The sequence below is a fragment of the Salmo salar genome, chromosome 18 (genome assembly GCF_965601325.2).
Source record: "Salmo salar chromosome 18, fSalSal1, whole genome shotgun sequence".
Taxonomy (NCBI): domain Eukaryota; kingdom Metazoa; phylum Chordata; class Actinopteri; order Salmoniformes; family Salmonidae; genus Salmo; species Salmo salar.
Genome location: NC_138308.1, coordinates 88,511,161 through 88,518,010, shown reverse-complemented (window position 1 = coordinate 88,518,010; position 6,850 = coordinate 88,511,161).

The following is a 6,850-nucleotide window of genomic DNA, read 5'->3' as shown; positions in this document are numbered from 1 at the left end:
CCTAACACCTAGCTTCATGTCCACATCCCACCTCAACCCTAACTCCTAGCTTCATGTCCACATCCCACCTCAACCCTAATACCTAGCTTCATGTCCACATCCCACCTCAACCCTAACCCCTAGCTTCATGTCCACATCCCACCTCAACCCTAACACCTAGCTTCATGTCCACATCCCACCTCAACCCTAACCCCTAGCTTCATGTCCACATCCCACCTCAACCCTAACCCCTAGCTTCATGTCCACATCCCACCTCAACCCTAACTCTAGCTTCATGTCCACATCCCACCTCAACCCTAACTCTAGCTTCATGTCCACATCCCACCTCAACCCTAACACCTAGCTTCATGTCCACACCCTGATTCCTCCTTATCGGTTAAAAAAGACTCTACCAATTTTTTTTCTTCTTCCATTGGTGGTCAAAAAGGCAAGGGTGGGCTGTGCCTATTTGTTGTGCATTCACAAGCCTCTGCCGAGTCCCCAACAACCGGATGTTCCGGTTTTCTGGGGAAGTAAAAGGATACGCAGCCCGCTATTGATCTAGTTTCAGGCGTTTATTACATGCCTGCTAACCTTTCACTGATGCACATGATTCCGAAGAAGCGATTGGTCGAGGGCGGTGTCTGTCAGACGGTGAGGGCGTAGCTCTCACCCTCGCTCACTGTCAGAGCTCGAGGGACGAAACGAAGAGTTCGTTTCCGTTTGTAGGCTGCGGAAACCGAGTTTCACAGAGCTACGCAAGCCGAACAGAGACCGATTGGAGCTCGATCCTACGACCGAGAGGAGGAAAGAGGACAGTATTGAGGAAGACCTTGTAATCAAAATACCGTCCAAATTTACACAAATATTACACTTTAATAGCACTGAAACCCAGTGCCTGTGAAGATGGGAGACAAGGCGGGGACCAGGTAAGGAGAAATGATCAGTCTTTGGTTGTTTTTAGCGTTTACATTTTTCCGGTGATGTTTGTGTTATTTGGGAAAATAGGCAATCATAAGGAAGAAAAGGTATCCTGGTTTCGCATGCAGAGACATTCGCATGCAGAGACAGGGCATGCAGAGACAGGGCATGAAAGGCAAGCAGCACACTGGTCGAGGTTCCCTAAGCAGCGATAACAGAAGGTTAGTTGAGAAGAGTGGAGGTTTCGTTGGTTCAGGGGAGAGAGCTAGAGGAGACAATGATGACAGAGAGAGAGTTTTAAGTGCGAATGAAATCATATTATCAATATGCAAGCGAACCCGTACTTCGCATTAGGCTATGAGCTTGTGGCGATACAGTTATCTAGAATGCAAAACACAGGGTCCGTTTGTACCTGTCAAATTGAGTGTAGGGAGGGGCTAGTCAATACTGTCGAAATGAACTTCAATCTGATTAATTCTACCCTACTCCTGCTAGATTGCTAGTTCCCAACGTCAGACAGCCACAGATTGTATCAGGCTGAAACAAAGTGATGAACTCGGCTACGGTAGCCACAAGCGACATGATACATTGTTTATAACAAACATTATATCACCGTGTGCGGCAGCATCGTTGTCAACGTCGTAACTATCTTATTACAATGTAACGCAACCCAGACTCAAATAGAGTGGCCTACTGTAGCCACTTCGTTGACGATACACATAGGCTACTTCCTCTTTAAAGTAGCAAGTAAAGGGACAAGTGTTACCCTGAAAATGTCATGCGACTGTCTGTCAGTTTGTCTGCAGTTTCTGTGAAAATCAAAATGTAACGTTAGGCTACTATTGTGTTAGTTTACCGCAGCACCGAATCATGACACGGTGACACCCCCGACTATGACGTGGGTTTGACGTATGGTTCTGGGTTTAATTCTAACGCACGCACAATGTGGTAGTGGGGGTAGGTCAAGCCTTGGAATTTAATGTGATCTGAGAGAGAACAATGGGTTCCATATGAAATACTCTCTATTCCTCCCCCTCTCTCTCCCATCCCTCCCTTTCTCCCTCTTTCAATTCAATTCCAATGTAAGGGCTTTATTGGCATGGGAAACATATGTTAACATTGCCAAAGCAAGTGAACTAGATAATATACAAAAGTGAAATAAACAATAAAAATGAACAGTAAACATTACACTCACAAAAGTTCCAAAAGAATGAAGACATTTCAAATGTCATATTATGTGCAAATAGTTAAAGTACAAAGGGGAAGATAAATAAACATAAATATGGGTTGTATTTACAATGGTGTTTGTTCTTCACTGGTTGCCCTTTATTTGTGGCAACAGGTCACACATCTTTCTGCTGTGATGGCACACTGTGGTATTTCACCCAGTAGATATTGTGGTATTTCACCCAGTAGATATGGGTGTTTATCAAAATTGGGTTTGTTTTGAATTCTTTGTCGATCTGTGTAATCTGAGGGAAATATGTGTCTCTTCTCTTGAGAGCCACGTCTGCCTACGGCGGCCTTTCTCAATAGCAAGGCTATGCTCACGGAGTCTGTACATAGACAAAGCTTTCCTTAAATTTGGGTCAGTCAAAGTGGTCAGGTATTCTGCCACTGTGTTCTCTCTGTTTAGGGCTTTTTGTTTAGTCATGATTTGGTTGGGTCTAATTGTGTTACTGTCCTGGGGCTCTGAGTCGCTCTCTCTCTCTCTTGACCTCTCTGTCTCTGTATGAAATAAATTAAATACATCAAGTTCTTCCACACCGATCTCAACAAACCATTTCTGTATGGACCTCGATTTGTATACGGGGGCATTGTCATGCTGAAACAGGAAAGGGCCTTCCCCAAACCTTTGCCACAAAGTTGGAAGCACAGTATCGTCTGGAATGTATGAACTATTAGAATGAACTATTACACCCGTAAATATTTGTTTAACGGGTGTAATAGTAAAAGACCATCAGCAGCTTGTGAGTTTCAAGTTTGGGGAAGCTTACAATTTATCCTACAATTTCTACCTATCTGCGTGCCAGTTATGATTTTTTTCAATACGCGCATTTTCATGGAACAGTTTCACTTTCAGAGTAACTGTCACGTGGTTCATCATAAAGATCTGAAATAAATGAAAGCCTAGAACTCAGAGATGATACATCACAGGTCAATGCAGCAGTAGGCCTATAACTTCCATCGTCAACTAAGTAAAATACATAGACCTAAAGCCGACAAATAAAAACAGTAAAAAATATCCTGATGAAAATTCTGGTTCTTTCAATCGCATTATTTGTAAATAATACACTATCTATACAAAAGTATATGGACACCCCTTCAAATTACTGGATTCTGCCATTTCAGCCACACCGTTGCTGACAGGTATATAAGTACACAGCAATGCAATCTCCATAGACAAACATTGGCAGTAGAATCGTCTTACTGAAGAGCTCAGTGACTTTCAATGTGGCACTGTCATAGGATGCCACCTTTCCAACAAGTTAGTTCGTAAAATTTCTGCCATGCTAGAACTGCCCCGGTCAACTGTAAGTGCTGTTATTGTGAAGTGGCAACGTCTAGGAGCAACAACGGCTCAGCCACGAAGTGGTAGGCCACACAAGCTCACAGAATGGGACTGGCGAGTGCTGAAGCGCGTAGCGTGTAAAATCGTCTGTCCTCGGTTGCAATACTCACTACTGAGATCCAAACTGCCTCTGGAAGCAACGTCAGCACAATAACTGTTCGTCGGGAGCTTAATGAAATGGGTTTCCATGGCCGAGCAGCCACACACAAGCCTAAGATCACCATGCGCAATGCCAAGCGTGGGCTGGAGTGGTGTAAAGCTCGCCGCCATTGGACTCAGAAGCAGTGGAAACATGTTCTCTGAAGTGATGAATCAAGACTCACCATCTGGCAGTCCGACGGATGAATCTGGGCTTGGCGGATGCCAGGATAATGTTACCTGCACCAATGCATAGTGCCAACTGTAAAGTTTGGCGGAGGAGGAATAATGGTCTAGGGCTGTTCTTCAAGGTTCGGGCTAGGCCCCTTAGTACCAGTGAAGGGAAATCTTAACACTACAGCATAACACTGTTAGCAACGGGTGTGGCACGTGCACACATAGGAGGTCCAGTGAAAAAACATGCCGCCTATGGAAATCAAAGGCCCGTCCAAATGATTCGTTATGGCGCGGTCCCTGTAACAAGAATAATACGGCAACTATTGTCTAATAATAATAACAATGAAATGATAACAGTCAATGTCTACAACAACTCCATTCAGATGAAACAACTACCTGTCGTTGCACGTTGTAGCCTACTTCTTATTTAGGACTAGGTCATTTAGCCAACTTAATTCAGTCATTTGAATTCCGTTTTGCATTGATAAGCCTAGTGATCTCCCACATCTCGTTGCTACACATGGACCCTCCGACTAGTCCTTACAACAACAAGCTGAAACCCGCGAAACCGGTGTAGGCTATACAGCATGTATTTTTACAAGGCACACGTCATAAAAACTACATTCAAACGTTTGTTGTTTTATTAAATTAAGAATAAAAAATGTCATGGTATATCCTTGTGTGTAGCAATGTCACATGGATCATTTAATAAAATGTATTTATTTAATTTGACCAGAATTCAAAGTCACTGTCTGCCCGGCACACCTCGCACTGCGCCCTTAGCAACTCTTCATGCAGCAGGCAGAGGAGTGTATGGCTGAAATAACCTTTGACCTTCACTATCCCATCAGTACAGTATATAGCAAGGTTATTATAGTAAACTAAAACTGAACAAAAATAATTAACGAACCCGTTTGAAAAACCAAAACTACAGTATACTCAAACTATTATCTTTCTCTCCAAAACGAACAAAAAATAATTAAAACCCATAATGAATTATGTTCAGTTGTTGTTTTTTGGGTGAAGGGCAAAAATCAAATGGGTTTTCCAATGCGGGTTTCAAGCTTTTTTTCTGATGGGGTCTTCATGCTTGTGAATCTGGTGGGTTAATTCAGATGTACGGCTTTCCTACGCACTTCTCACTAGTTGGTATTCAGAATTATTTTATGAAGGTGCGTGACGGGCTTTACAGGCGTGGTGTAAAACTTTTAGGGCTCGTTCGTAAATTCACCCTGGCCATGTACTCCGATTACAGAGCACTCTCGTCTGAGTGTGCCAGAGCGCAGAATAATTGATGAATTTACGAACTCTCAACACCAGTTGAATATGTCGGGTAAACGTCGACAAAAAAGCAACACATTTACTCATAAAGTGTTAATTCAATAGGGTTTTCAGTAATGTTTTTATGTGTAACCTTCATTTAACTAGGCAAGTCAGTTAAGAACAAATTCTTATTTTCAATGACAGCCTAGGAACAGTGGGTTAACTGCCTTGTTCAGGGGAAGAATGACAGATTTGTACCATGTCAGCTCAGGGATTTGAACTTGCAACCTTTTGGTTACTAGTCCAACGCTCTAACCACTAGGCTACCTGTCACCCCATCTAAAGCCATGTGTAACGTTCGTCCAAAGGAGTCGACCAAGGTGCAGCGTGGAATATGTTCATCTGGTGATTTATTTACTCAGAACACGATAAAAAGTATTGAACAAAGAAAATACGACCGTCACGTTCTGTAGGCACACAAAGCAATACAAAAATAAGATCCCACAAACACAGGTGGAAAAAAGGCTGCCTAAGTATGGTTCCTAATCAGAGACAACGATAGACAGCTGCCTCTGGTTAGGAACCATACTCGGCCCAACACAAAGAAATACAAAACATAGAATGCCCACCCCACCCCACACCCTGACCTAACCACATAGGTTAGGTCAGGGTAGCCCCCACACCGCCCGCTGATCCCCCCGCTTCTGTGTCGCCGGAGGAACCAGACTGGGCTGCGGACCGCCGCTCGAGGCTCCGGGCTGCGGACCGCCGCTGGAGGCTCCGGGCTGTGGACCGCCGCTGGAGGCTCCGGGCTGGGGAGTGTCGCTGGAGGCTCCGGACTGGGGAGCGTCGCTGGAGGCTCTGGACTGGGGAGCGTCGCTGGAGGCTCCGGACTGGGGAGCGTCGCTGGAGGCTCCGGACTGGAGAGCGTCGCTGGAGGCTCCGGACTGGAGAGCGTCTCTGTAGGTTCCGGACAGGGGACCTTCGCTGCAGGCTTCGTGCCATGGATCATCACTACTGGTTCCGCGCCATGGATCATCACTGGAGGCTTTGTGCCATGGATCATCACTGGAGGCTCCGGGCCATGGATCATCCCTACAGGCTCCGGGCCATGGATCATCACTGGAGGCTTCGTGCCATGGATCATCCCTACAGGCTCCGGGCCATGGATCATCACTGGAGGCTTCGTGCCCTGGATTATCACTGGAGGCTTCGGACCATTGATCATCACTGGAGGCTTCCTACGAGGAGCTGGAACCGGTCTCACCGGACTGGGGAGATGCACAGGAGACTGGGTGCGCAGAGCAGGCACAGGGCACACTGGGCCGTGGAGGCGCACCGGAGGTCTGGAGCTCAGGGCTGGCACACCCCGTCCTGGCTGGATGCTCACTGTAGCCCAGCAAGGGCTGGGCACTGGTACAGGACGGACTGTGCTGCGCTGGTGAACGGGGGGTATCGTGCGTAGAGCAGGCGCAGGATAACCTGGGCCGTAGAGACGCACTGGAGGCCAGATATGCTGAGCCGGCGCACTTCTTCCTGGCTGACGGCCAACTCTAGCACGGCAACGGTGAGGAGCTTGCACCGAGCGCACCGGGCTGTGAGTGCGCACTGGCGACACAGTGCGCATCACCGCATAACACGGTGCTTGCTCGGTCACTCGCTCCCCACGGAGTTGGCTCAGGTCTTAAAACCGCCTTAGCCAATCTACCCGTGTGCCCCCCCGAAAATGTTTTTTGGCCGCTGCCTCTCGGCCTCCTGTTGCTTGCCTAACCGTTCTTCCCAGTATCGCCGTTCTGCCTT